At 47.6% G+C, this 16,918-nt stretch overlaps 1 protein-coding gene across 7 annotated transcripts in view; it reads left to right on the top strand.

The window, feature by feature from the left end:
* The window catches only part of FRMD4A (FERM domain containing 4A), an 853,273-nt gene that overhangs the window by 733,055 nt on the left and 103,300 nt on the right, over positions 1-16,918 (top strand). The gene's annotated exons all lie outside the window — the stretch shown is intronic.

Here is a 16,918-nt window from a genome sequence, read left to right on the forward strand (position 1 = left end):
CTCAGAGCACAGGTGTTTTTATTATAGAGCCCGCCTGCCTTTCAGGCACTCTGTGTGATCCTGAGCTGTAGAAAAGCAATGTGCGCAACTTAACTGCAATTCATAACTAAATTCAGGCAACTTGCAATTTAGATAAGGAAGGAATATTAGTGTGACTAAATGCACACACATGAAGAAGGGCAAATACTTTTATAAAAGATAGTAGGGTGTGAGATGGGCAAAACTATAGTAAAGCAGATCCAACAGACAAAGAATCACCAAACAGTTGTATGTCATTCTTTTAAGGAAAGGGAGATAAGTGAAAGTACGAATAAAAATGTACAAAGGTATTTAGCTGAGAGAACCAACCGTACACGTAGACAGTCCCGTAAATACATATGTTTTAGTCAGAATCTGGACTTGCTGTGGTTGATGCGAACCTCACACCAGAAGTAGACTATTGTACGTCGAAAATGGGTTGTACTTATACAAAAAATTCAAATAGCAACGTAAATGACACTGTTGGAAACATTATTCATTCAATGGTGTCCATAAACACTGGTCCTGGTCATTGAACATAAATTCTACAAAGTACCAATCTGAGCAACAAGCCTGCTTAATGTAACATACCTTGAACTGCTTTCATCTTCTTTGGGGTTTTCATAAAATTCAGCCCACTCTACTGCAAGAAGCTACTGTCAAGTTTAAAATGCCTAATGGTAACCTGAACCATTTATCTTCTGGAAAAATGGAGTTTAGAAGACTTCAGGTGAAAGCTTTACTTCTGCCTGGAATAAGAGAAGGCAGCCACTAGAAGATCAGAGCCTTCTATCCAGGTGACTTCCAGGAGCATTGGGGCAGATCCTGCTGTTTTTGTCCTGCTGCCCAGAGAATGATTTGTAGAGAGTCGTACTGGGCGATAGATTCAACGACAAGGGCCGAGGAGAAAGAGTGATTTTTGAATGCATTTGGTAACTTAGAATTATAGGCCAGTTTATCATTTGTTCTATATATCTCCAAACGGGACAGTAATGATGAAAAGAAACATGAGAGACCTTAGTGACAAAATGTCCAAGCAATTCCTGGCTGCGATGCTGTATCTCCCATATTCACGGAGGCCACAAAATATCAGGAGGTTCGGGATTTGGTGGTGTAACTTGCGTGACTGTCCCCCTTCTCGTTTTTAGGTCGAGCTGACGTTAGCATTCATGCGAAGCATGAATGCTGTCAGCTCGACAACTAATGTGATCCGTTTTTAGGAGAGTGGACACCAAAGTGTTACGAGCGTTTTCAGTGCCGGATTTCACCTCGGGAGCGCGCAGCATTGTCTGCAGTGGCAGTGTCAGTTTCGCTTTTTTATTACTTTCGTTTTTCCCGAGGCTGGCTGAGGCTGGTTTGGAATGAACAGGCTTGCCCCCGCGCATGCGCAGAGTAACTCACAGCCCTTGCTTTTACAGACGCAGGCAGGCAGCCCCCACCCCTCTGCATGCACGCACGCACGCACACACAGGCGAGCGCATGCACACGCAGGCACACACATACAGGCACACAGACACTCGCTCACACACACACACCCCCCTCCCCCACAGTCACACGCACGCACACATACATACAAAGCCCGCCCGCCCGCACATGCTTTCCCCGCGCCCCCCCCTTCCCCGCGCCCCCCGCCTCCCCCTTCCCCGCTCAGCAACGCACTCACCGGCTTCCTTCGTGCGGCGGCTCTCCTCAGCTGCAGGGCCCGGCAGCAGGACTCTTCTTACCTCCTTCTGCACCGGGGCGCAGGGTAGGCTCCTGCCTGCTCCGGTGCTCCAAACACGGCGGCTCCGTCCAATCGCGGCTCTTCCGTGGGAGGCGGGGTAGGCTCCCGCCCTCCTACTTCCTGTTTCCTGTTGACGCGCCGGCCTGCCTGACTTCCTGGTCGCAGGCCGGCAGAGTGACGGCAGTGATTTGCGGTATGTATTTAGTTAGTTATTTATGCATTTTTATATAGCGCGGACTTTACCCGAAGGCGCTATTTATTTATTTATTTTTTTGGGACGCTACCTTTTTATTTAGTTTTAAACATTGATGGCTGAATTTTATGGCACTGTACTTCTGAAGTCCCCTCGAGTTTGGTTACAATACTTTCTATCCAAGCCGATAGCGTAAGGCGTTTGGATATGTACTGATCCTGGACCCCATATCTGAACCGAGTCATCACATAATTCATAAACCGATCGAGCACTCGAAATCAAGACACGGCCCTTTTTTACACCCTTTTTAGTTGAAGTCATTTACTTTGTCCATTACCTCATAAACCGGCTTTAATAATGTTACCGCTCTTTAGGGGCTAACATGCAGAAACCCTGCAGCCTTTCGGGGGGATCCTATTCAGCCCAAGCTCATTACATATCTGCGAGGCATGCTTTATACTCAAGAGCCTCGGGGCCTCTTCGCATTCTGCAGGGGGGGCATCATTTTGCGCTCCGCCACAGCAGGCTGCCTCTCTGTGCCCGTTCTGCATTGGCGAAGGCTTGTACCCCAGCTCTCAGGCAATTCACGGGTGCTCGGACAACGGCTTTTTAACTAATTTAAATGATAAGGTTTGCGGCTATCACTTGTTTGTTTAATATTACGGGCATGTGGGTTGTGTGATGCTGCATAAACAGATGCGTTTGGAGTTTATTTACCGATCCGCTATGGAGGGGCTTTTCTTTAATCTGTTGGTGGCTGTTTTTTTTTTTTAATTTATATTGCGTCTTCATGTACACATGATGTTTGACTTTTTTGAGCAATTCGTTACGTTGGGCTTTTGTATAATTTGATACTAGCTGTTATTTTATTTATATTGCGTCTCCCGATGGTTGTGTGATGCTGCATAAACAGATGCGTTTGGAGTTTATTTACCGATCCGCTATGGAGGGGCTTTTCTTTAATCTGTTGGTGGCTGTTTTTTTTTTTTTAATTTATATTGCGTCTTCATGTACACATGATGTTTGACTTTTTTGAGCAATTCGTTACGTTGGGCTTTTGTATAATTTGATACTAGCTGTTATTTTATTTATATTGCGTCTCCCGATGCTGTGTTTGCCTGCCCCGCCAGCTCTCCAAGGTTGCTATTTGTTTCTTTCCCATCTGCGTACATCACTTGCGGGATACAGGTAAATCTGCATTCTAGAGTTGCCTTTATTGTTTTGAGGCCGGGCGCAGGGGCTGCTCCGATGTTATCAAGGCTGCTATCCCACTGCTAAGGCGGTGCTGCACTCACTGCCTTGTTTATATTTGTTTTAGTTCCGTGATGCTCCGATCTTTGCCCCTTCCGAGTGGAGCTTCCGAGTGGAGCTTCCGAGTGGAGCTTCCGAGTGGAGCTTCCGAGTGGAGCTTCAGAGTGGAGCTTCCGAGTGGAGCTTCAGAGTGCAGAGTGGAGCTTCAGAGTGGAGCTTCAGAGTGGAGCTTCAGAGTGGAGCTTCAGAGTGGAGCTTCAGAGTGCAGAGTGGAGCTTCAGAGTGGAGCTTCAGAGTGGAGCTTCAGAGTGGAGCTTCAGAGTGGAGCTTCAGAGTGGAGCTTCAGAGTGGAGCTTCAGAGTGGAGCTTCAGAGTGGAGCTTCAGAGTGCAGAGTGGAGCTTCAGAGTGGAGCTTCAGAGTGGAGCTTCAGAGTGGAGCTTCAGAGTGCAGAGTGGAGCTTCAGAGTGGAGCTTCAGAGTGGAGCTTCAGAGTGGAGCTTCAGAGTGGAGCTTCAGAGTGGAGCTTCAGAGTGGAGCTTCAGAGTGGAGCTTCAGAGTGGAGCTTCAGAGTGCAGAGTGGAGCTTCAGAGTGGAGCTTCAGAGTGGAGCTTCAGAGTGGAGCTTCAGAGTGGAGCTTCAGAGTGGAGCTTCAGAGTGGAGAGTGGAGCTTCAGAGTGGAGCTTCAGAGTGGAGCTTCAGAGTGGAGCTTCAGAGTGCAGAGTGGAGCTTCAGAGTGGAGCTTCAGAGTGGAGCTTCAGAGTGGAGCTTCAGAGTGGAGCTTCAGAGTGCAGAGTGAAGCTTCAGAGTGGAGCTTCAGAGTGGAGCTTCAGAGTGGAGCTTCAGAGTGGAGCTTCAGAGTGGAGCTTCAGAGTGGAGCTTCAGAGTGGAGCTTCAGAGTGCAGAGTGGAGCTTCAGAGTGCAGAGTGGAGCTTCAGAGTGCAGAGTGGAGCTTCAGAGTGCAGAGTGGAGCTTCAGAGTGCAGCTTCAGAGTGGAGCTTCAGAGTGGAGCTTCAGAGTGGAGCTTCAGAGTGGAGCTTCAGAGTGGAGCTTCAGAGTGGAGCTTCAGAGTGGAGCTTCAGAGTGCAGAGTGGAGCTTCAGAGCGGAGCTTCAGAGTGGAGAGTGGAGCTTCAGAGTGGAGCTTCAGAGTGCAGAGTGGAGCTTCAGAGTGGAGCTTCAGAGTGCAGAGTGGAGCTTCAGAGTGGAGCTTCAGAGTGCAGAGTGGAGCTTCAGAGTGCAGAGTGGAGCTTCAGAGTGGAGCTTCAGAGTGCAGAGTGGAGCTTCAGAGTGGAGCTTCAGAGTGGAGCTTCAGAGTGCAGAGTGGAGCTTCAGAGTGGAGCTTCAGAGTGCAGAGTGGAGCTTCAGAGTGGAGCTTCAGAGTGGAGCTTCAGAGTGGAGCTTCAGAGTGCAGCTTCAGAGTGGAGCTTCAGAGTGGAGCTTCAGAGTGCAGCTTCAGAGTGGAGCTTCAGAGTGGAGCTTCAGAGTGGAGCTTCAGAGTGGAGCTTCAGAGTGGAGCTTCAGAGTGGAGCTTCAGAGTGGAGCTTCGGAGTGGAGCTTCAGAGTGGAGCTTCAGAGTGGAGCTTCAGAGTGGAGCTTCGGAGTGGAGCTTCAGAGTGGAGCTTCAGAGTGGAGCTTCAGAGTGGAGCTTCGGAGTGGAGCTTCAGAGTGGAGCTTCAGAGTGGAGCTTCAGAGTGGAGCTTCGGAGTGGAGCTTCAGAGTGCAGAGTGGAGCTTCAGAGTGGAGCTTCAGAGTGCAGAGTGGAGCTTCAGAGTGGAGCTTCAGAGTGGAGCTTCAGAGTGGAGCTTCAGAGTGGAGCTTCAGAGTGGAGCTTCAGAGTGCAGCTTCAGAGTGGAGCTTCAGAGTGGAGCTTCAGAGTGGAGCTTCAGAGTGGAGCTTCAGAGTGGAGCTTCAGAGTGGAGCTTCAGAGTGGAGCTTCAGAGTGGAGCTTCAGAGTGCAGAGTGGAGCTTCAGAGCGGAGCTTCAGAGCGGAGCTTCAGAGCGGAGCTTCAGAGTGGAGCTTCAGAGTGCAGAGTGGAGCTTCAGAGTGGAGCTTCAGAGTGGAGCTTCAGAGTGGAGCTTCAGAGTGGAGCTTCAGAGCGGAGCTTCAGAGCGGAGCTTCAGAGTGGAGCTTCAGAGTGCAGAGTGGAGCTTCAGAGCGGAGCTTCAGAGCGGAGCTTCAGAGCGGAGCTTCAGAGCGGAGCTTCAGAGTGCAGAGTGGAGCTTCAGAGTGGAGCTTCAGAGTGGAGCTTCAGAGTGGAGCTTCAGAGTGGAGCTTCAGAGTGGAGCTTCGGAGTGGAGCTTCGGAGTGGAGCTTCAGAGTGGAGCTTCAGAGTGGAGCTTCAGAGTGGAGCTTCGGAGTGGAGCTTCAGAGTGGAGCTTCAGAGTGGAGCTTCGGAGTGGAGCTTCAGAGTGCAGAGTGGAGCTTCAGAGTGGAGCTTCAGAGTGCAGAGTGGAGCTTCAGAGTGGAGCTTCAGAGTGCAGAGTGGAGCTTCAGAGTGGAGCTTCAGAGTGGAGCTTCAGAGTGCAGAGTGGAGCTTCAGAGTGGAGCTTCAGAGTGCAGAGTGGAGCTTCAGAGTGGAGCTTCAGAGTGGAGCTTCAGAGTGGAGCTTCAGAGTGGAGCTTCAGAGTGCAGAGTGGAGCTTCAGAGTGGAGCTTCAGAGTGGAGCTTCAGAGTGGAGCTTCAGAGTGGAGCTTCAGAGCGGAGCTTCAGAGCGGAGCTTCAGAGTGGAGCTTCAGAGTGCAGAGTGGAGCTTCAGAGCGGAGCTTCAGAGCGGAGCTTCAGAGCGGAGCTTCAGAGTGGAGCTTCAGAGTGCAGAGTGGAGCTTCAGAGTGGAGCTTCAGAGTGGAGCTTCAGAGTGGAGCTTCAGAGTGGAGCTTCAGAGTGGAGCTTCGGAGTGGAGCTTCAGAGTGGAGCTTCAGAGTGGAGCTTCAGAGTGGAGCTTCGGAGTGGAGCTTCAGAGTGGAGCTTCAGAGTGGAGCTTCGGAGTGGAGCTTCGGAGTGGAGCTTCAGAGTGCAGAGTGGAGCTTCAGAGTGGAGCTTCAGAGTGCAGAGTGGAGCTTCAGAGTGGAGCTTCAGAGTGCAGAGTGGAGCTTCAGAGTGGAGCTTCAGAGTGCAGAGTGGAGCTTCAGAGTGGAGCTTCAGAGTGGAGCTTCAGAGTGGAGCTTCAGAGTGGAGCTTCAGAGTGCAGAGTGGAGCTTCAGAGTGGAGCTTCAGAGTGGAGCTTCAGAGTGGAGCTTCAGAGTGGAGCTTCGGAGTGGAGCTTCGGAGTGCAGAGTGCAGATTCAGAGTGCAGATTCGGAGTGGAGCTTCAGAGTGGAGCTTCAGAGTGGAGAGTGGAGATTCAGAGTGGAGATTCAGAGTGGAGAGTGGAGCTTCAGAGTGGAGCTTCAGAGTGGAGCTTCAGAGTGGAGCTTCAGAGTGGAGCTTCAGAGTGGAGCTTCAGAGTGGAGCTTCAGAGTGGAGCTTCAGAGTGGAGCTTCAGAGTGCAGAGTGGAGCTTCAGAGTGTCAAGAGCAATGCCAATAGCTCTAACTTTAACAAAGGCAAAACCATTGCATTGTAAATGCTTGTTATTTTACCGAATCACATGCTCATGCTGCTGCCTGGTTTGTCTACATGCACACAGGCAGAATCACTCGGTACAAAATGGCTCCTGTTCACTCGTCAGTACGGTCTTGCGCCGCCCCACCTTCCCCCTGCCAAATACATTCATTCCAAATACTGCTTATTTTCATATCAGACTGACTTCTCACATCTGGGATAGCAGGGGCACCTTCCACAGTGATTAGTGCTTCACAAAAAATAATTCTCGGCTAGCGCTCAGAAGCCTTGAAGCTTTAATTGAATGACACTGCAGTTTGATGCCCCGCTCGTTTTTTGATGCTATGCGTTCCAGACACTGATTTTTTTAGACTCACTTGGAGCTCTAAACTGTCACTTGATCTTTCTTTGGGTCATTTCGTTTGCCCGGAAGGACTAACATATCTGTGAAACCCTCTTCTTTTATAGTTTGAGCATCGTCTTCGTTTAGCAGGATAACATTATACATTTGAAAATACAAATATCCGGGAAGAGCAGAGAGCAAATCTCCGCGATGTTGGGCATTCTCCTATCATAAAGGAAGCGTGTTGGTGGGACCTGTGGCATCTAACGCATCATTTAACCCTATATGCGTGGGCACCTACCACAATAATGTATAGGATGAGTTTGTTCCGTTCCCGTTTTTAATTTGATGTAAAACTCAAATCACTGCACACTCTCTACTACACACTCTCTACTACACACTCTCTACTACAGTCACTACTCTCTACTACACACTCCCTACTACAGTCACTACTCTCTACTACACATTCTGCTACACACTCTCTACTACAGTCACTACTCTCTGCTACGCACTCTACTCTCTACTACACTCTACTACACACTCTCTACTACACACTCTACTACACACTCTCTACTACAGTCACTACTCTCTGCTACGCACTCTACTCTCTACTACACACTCTACTACACACTCTCTACTACACACTCTACTACACACTCTCTACTACAGTCGCTACTCTCTACTACACACTGTACTACACACTCTACTACAGTCACTACTCTCTACTACACACTACTACCCACTCTCTACTACAGTCACTACTCTCTACTACACACTCACTACACACTCACTACTACAGCCACTACTCTCTTCGACACACTCTATACTAGACACTCTCTACTACACACTATCTACTACAGTCACAACTCTCTACTACACACTGTACTACACACTCTACTACAGTCACTACTCTCTACTACACACTACTACACACTCTCTACTACAGTCACTACTCTCTACTACACACTCTACTACACACTCACTACACACTCACTACTACAGCCACTACTCTCTTCGACACACTCTATACTAGACACTCTCTACTACACACTATCTACTACAGTCACTACTTACTACACTCTCTACTACACACTCTACTACACACTCTACTACACACTCTACTACACACTCTACTACACACTCTACTACACACTCTACTACACACTCTACATTACACACTCTACATTACACACTCTACATTACACACTCTACATTACACACTCTACATTACATACTCTACATTACACACTCTCTACTACACACTCTCTACTACACACTCTCTACTACACACTCTACACTACACACTCTACTACACTCTACTACACACTCTGCTACACACACGCTCTACTACACACTCTACTACACACCCTCTACTACTCTCTACTACTCTACTACACATTCTCTACTACTCTACTACACACTCACTACTTTCTACTACACTCTACTACAGACTCTCCACTCTCTACTCCACACTCTCTACTCCACACTCTCTACTTCAATCTCTCTACCTCAATCTCTCTAATTCAATCTCTCTACCTCAATCTCTCTACTTCAATCTCTCTACTTCAATCTCTCTACTTCAATCTCTCTACTTCAATCTCTCTACTTCACATTCTGTATTACACACTCTCTACTACACACTCACTACTCTCTACTACACACTCTACTACACTCCCTACTACACATTCTCCTACACACTCTACTACACACTCTACTACACACTCACCACTCTACTACACACTCACCACTCTACTACACACTCACTAGTCTCTACTGCTCACTCTCTACTACACACTCTCTACTACACACTCTCTACTACACACTCTCTACTACACACTCTCTACTACACACTCTCTACTACACACTCACTAGTCTCTACTACACACTCACTACTCTCTACTACACACTCACTACTCTCTACTACACACTCTACTACTCACTTACTACTCTCTACTCACTCTCTACTACTCACTACTACTCTCTCTACTACTCACTATTACTCTCTACTACTCTCTCTACTACTCACTCTCTACTACTCACTCTCTACTGCTCATGACAATGCCATTTATTTATCTGTTTCCAAAACCAACACATAAATAAAACATTTGTCATTTACAATGCCAAAAGCGCTAACTTTTGCAAAGGCGAGACCGTTGCATTGTAAATGCTTGTTACAATAGTGTAGATGTCTCCATTTTACCAAACCAAACACTTGTCATTGTTTGCCTGAATTCCTTTCGCCTTAACTGATGTTTATATCAACGTGTAATTGTTGGTCCCACACAACAGAAGGTGTAGAAAAACATAAGTTGTAGGTAGTAGTGTATAATTAGCCACTGTTTCCTACCTACTAGAAACTGACACAAACATGCCAGATGATGTAAATCTGGCAAAACCAGTTTAGAAATGCCAATACAAATCGAAACTGAAAGTTATGTAAATAGCCTATCAAAATTATCTGGTGATTGCAGCAATGAGCAAACATTGCATATTTAGTGAGTTCAGCGTACATGTGGGCTACACGGTATTTGGTACCATAAAGAAAAATAAGGGCCTATAATATTTAATTAGTTGTTACAGTAATATTTATTCTGGGTCATCTTTTTTCTTTTCAGTGATGACTATCTAGTATTTTATGATGAATTCAGAGTGATTTTGTTGCTAAACCCAGTCTCCATTACCACTGGCACTCAGCCAGTGGTAATGGAGACTGGGTATAGGAACAACATTTATATTTCAGTGTTATGACCAGAACACTCACTACGTTTACTCAAAACACTGTAACACTCCAATATGAATTACAGATCCACAGGCATTTTAGTGGTGCACGTATATAGCATAGAGAACGAATGTGCTTTCTATGCGATCTGTAGTAAAAGGGCAGCAGGGGCTTCACCAACACAAAGTATTTGTGTCAACACTTGGAAACTGATTGATTTTCATTGTATCTCCTATATTTGGAGGAGAGTCCCAGGAGCGATGGCCAGCATCCATCACTTTTTTGTATACTTTAGTGTGTTGTCCTAAGTGGGACGGCTACACCCAGACCTGGGTCCTATGTACATTGTGTCACTGAAACCAAGCTATAGCTGGCTGATGATCCCTAACTAGGGAAAAACGGTCCTGGGTTGCTTGTGTTCTGGTTTAGAGAGGAGATAGCCTTGCAGTTCGGGCAGGAATGTTCCCATTGAAGCAGGGTGAAGAATGATTTGCGTTTGGCTGGGCCTTAACTGAGGTGACATGGTGAGCAAAACAATGATGGACTGTGATGCAGCCTGAGTAATGACCAGTGGTTGAGATTAATTCAAGCATTCCATCCATCACTTTTTAGTTTACTTTAGTGCAGCAACCAAGAGAGGCAAACTGGAGCCTTGTAATCCTAGATAGTTTTTGTGCTGACTGGCTGGAAATATTTGGCGGGGAAGTACCTGGATAGTATTGGATAATGAAATGTGAGTTGGATCAAGCAAAACTCTTGACCTAGAATGTTGCCATTGCTGGGAGACAATTTTTTTTATATATATATATATATATATATATATATATATATATAATATAACTGGATGACTTTGAGTAGTTTAAATCACCCGTTCTTGGTGAAGGTGTTTGTTGTCAGATAACTAATAGTTTAAGTCACTTGTTTTCTTTGTATAGGTGTTCATTGTTGGGATGACTCTGCCTACTTTGATTATGGAATGTGCTGTGTGGGATTAAAATGCAATGTTATTTCTCCTGGTTTCAAAAAATGTTCTAAGTGGGATGAATGTGCGTTGTTTAAGTCACCTGTTTTTCCCATTTATTGACGTTTGTCATTTCATCTTTCAGCTCTTTATGTTCTCTGCTGCATCGATTTGATATGTATTTTTGTCTGGCGGCATTACGTGTCAACCTGGCCAGCTGGCATGTGTGTGGTTTGTGGGTCAGGTAGTTGAGGTGGGGTGTAGCAGATTGTGTGATGTGTTTTCTTGTATGGTGGGCAGGGAGAATATGTGTGCGATGTGTGAAGATTTGTGTGATCTTGTGTTTTTGTATAGATAAGTAATGGGTTATGTGGTGCTTTATTCATTTCCTATATTGCAATGTACTTTCTTAATTCTTCGTATGTTTTAGATTGCATTTGCTATGACTTCTTGATGTTTAACATATTCATGGGGTAGGATCACTGCTATTTTCTTTTGTCACTTTTCCTCTTTGTTTGCATGACCACTTACTAACTTTACATTGTGTAAGTTACATACATATTTTCATATGTATTGAGTTGGGTTTACATGCTTTGTTTATTTAAGAATATTTAATAGAATGTGTTGCATGCTTGTACATCCTACATTTCTGTGCAGGGGTCTTTTCTCCTGCTATGTATTTGTGGGATGCATGGAATTGTAGCAATGTTTTCTTTTTCCTGTAAGGAAATGAGATGTGTTGTAATCTGCTTCTCAGCCAGTGTGTCTGTGGTATAGAATGTTGGTTTTGATGATGCTGTAGAATGTTGGATGTGGAAGAGTCCATTGAAGGATGGGTGAGCTGCAGATGGGATGCTCCTGGTGGGGTTCTTAATTACATCTATTGAACTCAACATCTTAATAAATCATCTTACTTAATGTACACCTGGATTGATGGGCCCTTCTTTTATTACAATACCTCCCTGAATAATCTTTCCATGAAAGGGAGAAACCATTATCCGTCTGATGCGGGTGGGGTATTATCCGTCTGATGCGGGTGGGGTAGGTTAACGACTTTAATGTTTAAGGTTCTACTCTAAACACACACTACCCATGAGCCTTTGCCAGAAGAGGAATGACTTGTCAGTGGTTTATTTTTAGATAGCACTTAACTCCGCAGTTTTGCTGTATAAATAGTAGGTGTTACAATTACTCGATTTAATCACACTTTGTTTACTGATCTCAAAAAGGATGGAAGGCTGAGTTGGCCTCACTAGCGGCACCTTCGAAGACACTGAGCAGGTGCACAGTACTTGGGAGAGACCAGATATTGGTTAGGGGGGTCTTCTATTGCTGTGTCCGTCTTTTGAATTGATTGTGAATCCTGTAGAGAAGTCGACAGGCAGCGTTAGCTGGATTATAAAATCACTGAATAAATCTTAATAAAAAAGCTTCCACGCTTCATATTCAGCAACTCTATGGCAGTTTTACGCCACATTGGACCTACTTTGAGTAATCAAGCGAGAAGTGGCTGACAGGATGCGGAGTGAGTGGATGCCCTCCAATGAAACATGCAGTAAGTTGCAGGTGGCAAGTTTGCAATTCTGCCTCCCCCCTAACGCCATAAAAACTAGGCGGTCTGACCGATGGCACTGGACAGATGCCAGTGCTTGTTGTCTGTTGAGCTGCAGGCTTTGCGACTAGGAAAGGCTCCCAGACTCGCGTTGAAACCAGGCCCTGGTGCGTGAGATAAAATGGCTTCTTTCACAGCACATCACTGAAAATAAATTCTGCATTCTGCAATACAGAGCGTGTCAACAGCGGCTCGAATGATAAGATTAGCCCCTTCTACCTCCCAAATGTGTCGTAGCGTCGTGGAGGGAATGTTGACAGGCCAAGGACCCTCACCTCACAGTGCCCCGCTGAGAATGGTGGTGTAGTGTCATGAAGGGAACAGGGAATGTTGCCAGGCCAAAGCGCTCATCCCACAGTGCCCTGCCAGATATGGTGGCGTAGTGTCATGGAGGGAGTACTGACAGGCCAAAGAGATCACTTCACGGTGCCTTGCAGAGTTTGGTGTCATACGGTCATGGAGGGAATGTTGACAGGCCAAAGATGCTTACCTCACAGTGCCCCACAAAGTATGGTGGCGTAGTGTCAGGGAATGGATGTCAACAGGCCAAAGCGCTCACCTCTAAGTGCCCCATCGAGTATGGTTGCATAGTGTCTTGGAGGGAGTGGTGGCAGGCTAAAGCGCTCTTCTCAGAGTGCTCTGCCGAGTATTGTGCTGTAGTGTCATTGAGGGACTGGTGACAGCCCAAAGCGCTCGCCTGAAGGTGCCCACGGAGTATGATGCCGTAGTGTCATGGAGGAAATGTTGACAGGCCAAAACGCTCACCTAACCGTGCTCGCCAAATAAGGTAAGGTGGAGTAGTGCCATGTAGGGAATGTTGACAGGCCAAAAACGATCAGCTCACAGTGCCCCCACCGAGTATGGTGGCTTAGTGTAATGTAGGGAATGTGGACAGGCCAAAGTGCTCTCCTCACAGTGCCGCCACCGAGTATGGTGACGTAGGTAGTGTCATGGAGGGAGTGGTACGGACAGCAGGCCCACACTGCTCTGAGCTCCGTGCCAGTGAACGCCTACAATGCTTTACAACTATTCACCAAGGGTTCATATGTCTGCACTCATTGCCGGATGTATATATTCGGGACAAGTATCTATAAAAACCAAACAAAGGTAAAAGTAATGAGTTCCAAACTTTGCGTGTTACATAATGGTGAAAACGACCATCTGTCCGCGCGCTGGAGCTTCCTTTGTGTTTCTTTCGAGCGAGCACACAGCGAATAGAGCGTAGCGTGCATTGGAGAGGCCTTCCTTTCTGTGAGTCTTGAGATACTAAATCCTATTGTAAACCGAGCACGTGTAGAACAAGCATTTACAATGCAATGGTTTCGCCTTTGGAAAAGTTAGAGCTATTGGCATTGTAAATGACAACATTTGTATTTATGTGTTGGTTTTGAAAACATAAATAAATGGCATTGTCATTTACATTGCCATTAGCTTAATCTCTCGCAAATGTGAGACCTATTGTACCCTACGGACAAGCTCAGCAGACAGCAGTTACTACCACACACACACACCCAGAGCCACACACACACACACCCAGAGCCAGCCACATACACCCAGAGCCAGCCACACACACACACACCCAGAGCCACACACACACACACACCCAGAGCCACACACACCCACCCATAGCGCCACACACACACACACCCACCCAGAGCCACACACACACACCCAGAGCCACACACACACACACCCAGAGCCACACACACACCCAGAGACACACACACACACACCCAGCCACACACACACACACATACACACACACAGAGCCAGAGCCACACACACACCCAGAGCCAGAGCCACACACACCCAGAGCCAGAGCCACACACACACCCAGAGCCAGCGCCACACACACACCCACACACCCACACACCCAGAGCCACACACACCCAGAGCCAGAGCCACACACACCCAGAGCCACACACACACACACACCCACCCACACACCCACCCAGAGCCACACACACACACACACACACACACACACCCAGAGCCACACACACACCCAGAGCCACACACACACACACACACACACACACACACCCAGAGCCACACACACACACACCCAGAGCCACACACACACCCAGAGCCACACACACACCCAGAGCCACACACACACACACACACCCAGAGCCACACACACACACACCCAGAGCCACACACACACACACCCAGAGCCACACACACACACACACACACCCCCAGAGCCACACCCACCCACCCAGAGCCACACACACCCACCCACCCAGAGCCACACACACCCACCCACCCAGAGCCACACACACACCCACCCAGAGCCACACACACCCACACTCAGGGGGCGGGGAAGCAAGCACAGCGAGGGGGCAGGGAAGCAAGCACAGCCAGGTGGCAGGGAAGCAAGCACAGCCAGGTTGCAGGAGAGCAAGCACAGCCAGGGGAAGGGGAACCAGGGGGCGGGGGAGCAAGCATAGCCAGGGGGCAGGGAAGCAAGAACAGCCAGGGGGCAGGGAAGCAAGCACAGCCAGGGGGCAGGGAAGCAAGCACAGCCATGTTTCCAGTGCTTGGCTATTCTGAACAAACCATTGGTGGATTCCCAATCGGCAACCATCCTCATCTATATTTCCAGCGGCCGATAAGGTGGGCGTTAAGTTAGCTCCCCTGCACCATGTGACTCCAGGCATCAACCCACCCAATCTCCTTGCTGGCCCTGGTACCTTGAAACACTAAGATGCTATGTCTGTGCTCTACAAATAGGAATTAATAATAAATGATGGTTGTTTTGTGTGCATACCTATAATCGACGAGTGATAGAAGGGGGGCAGAGCTTAGTGTATTTCCAACTGTCTGTGCCTAGGTTACCTCTGTGTCTCTGCCCTATACACCTGGTCCCAACGAGCAGTGCCTATACCAACCGGCGGTGCTCCAGGTACGGTCAGCTGTCCCACTAGAGGAAACATTCTAAAACACATCACCATTACAAATTATGGAAATAAAACTGAACAAAGAGTCTGGGGAAGTAGCAGAGAAGAGGACCGCCTCTTGTGAAACTGGGCACAGTCAGCTGTCCCACCATAGGAAACACTCTAAAAAAACATCACCACCACAGATTATGGAATCAAAACTGGTCAAAAAAGTCAGGGGAAGTGGCAGAGGAGAGGACCTGCCTCGTGTGAATCAGAGGAGCCTCCCTTCTAGATGTGCACTGCCCACGCTGAATCGCACCTTTGCAGGCGCTCTACACCTATGTAACAGTGACTGACCCTCCGAAGAAATCAATCAACAAACACGCAGAGCTCCACAAAAAGCCTCAGAACCAAAATATAATCTGCAAATAATTCTACAATCGAACTCACATAAGCATTAAAAGATAGGCAGACGCGCGACTCATCGTGGCTGAAGCACTCCATAAAGACATGCTAAAACGCAAGCGGTGTAGTAAGTAAATGGATCCCTATTTAAAAGTTCATCCCTCCCAATCTTCAACTCAGCCAGAGGCCTCCTATAGACCTGTGTGCCCTCCCATCTTTTTCAGGTAGCTTCATCAAGAGTCACTCACGATGAGGGACAAGAAACAGCAAAAACTTCTGCTACAGAGTAAAACTGTTCCAATGCGATGTAAAGGTTGTGCAGGCTCTAGGCAGTCCTTCTCAGAGGATTAGGTAGGACAAGTAGAAAGCCAGGTCCAGCGAAATACCAAAGAAAGCAGTCCAGAGGAATACAAACTATCACAGGGAAAATGTATTGTCTGCCTCCCCCATCCTGCTGCCAGGGACATGAAATCTATATGGTCGAGATTACCCTGGGTGGCAAACTGCAAATGAATCGATGGCGTAATTGCGTGCAAAGCCAAACTGCGGGACAGTCAGCCGTAGCCGACACAAAAAAACAACTGATTACCCAAAGGAGGGATACGCCACTCAGCTGCAGCTCGACTTGGTACGATCGCCCCCAAAAACAGCAGATCACCTCCCCAAAGACCCACACCACTGTACCTCAGCTCATGCCCCCCTCTGCTGCAACGTGCATAAATCAAAAAATTGCGGGATGGCCAGACATAGATAAAGACAAACTCCCGATCGGTCCAGGGAGAGACATCCCTTCGCTGCAGTGCACACATCTGATCTGTGTGCCGATCGTACTAAACAGCTGATCACCATACTATACCTCAGCGTGTACACTCCGGCATGCGGGACGGCCAGCCGATCGTGCCATGCCGAGGGCGGGAACAAGAAAGGGGAAAGGACAAATTAAAGGTGATGAAAAGGGACAGAGGGGGCGGGAAGGGGAGGAGAGGGGAGGAGAGGGTTGGTGTATTTATATTTTAAGTAGTGAGGGGGCAAGGATATGAGGCACGACTGTAGGGGGAAAAGACTCATCATGTGCCTGTAATCTGAAGTCCTCAAGGCTAGGAGTCTCAACGGCTAGGAGTCTCAACGGCTAGGAGTCTCAACGATTTAAAAATGCTGCCGCTCGATTAGTATTTCTGAAAATATCAATGATGGACAAAGCTAAAAGGGTGCCACTCAATAATAACCCTGATAATCTCTGTTGGTTGAAAAGATGCTAGTAACTAGTCAC

This window comes from Lissotriton helveticus, chromosome 1_1 (assembly GCF_964261635.1).
Source record: "Lissotriton helveticus chromosome 1_1, aLisHel1.1, whole genome shotgun sequence".
Taxonomy (NCBI): Eukaryota; Metazoa; Chordata; class Amphibia; order Caudata; family Salamandridae; genus Lissotriton; species Lissotriton helveticus.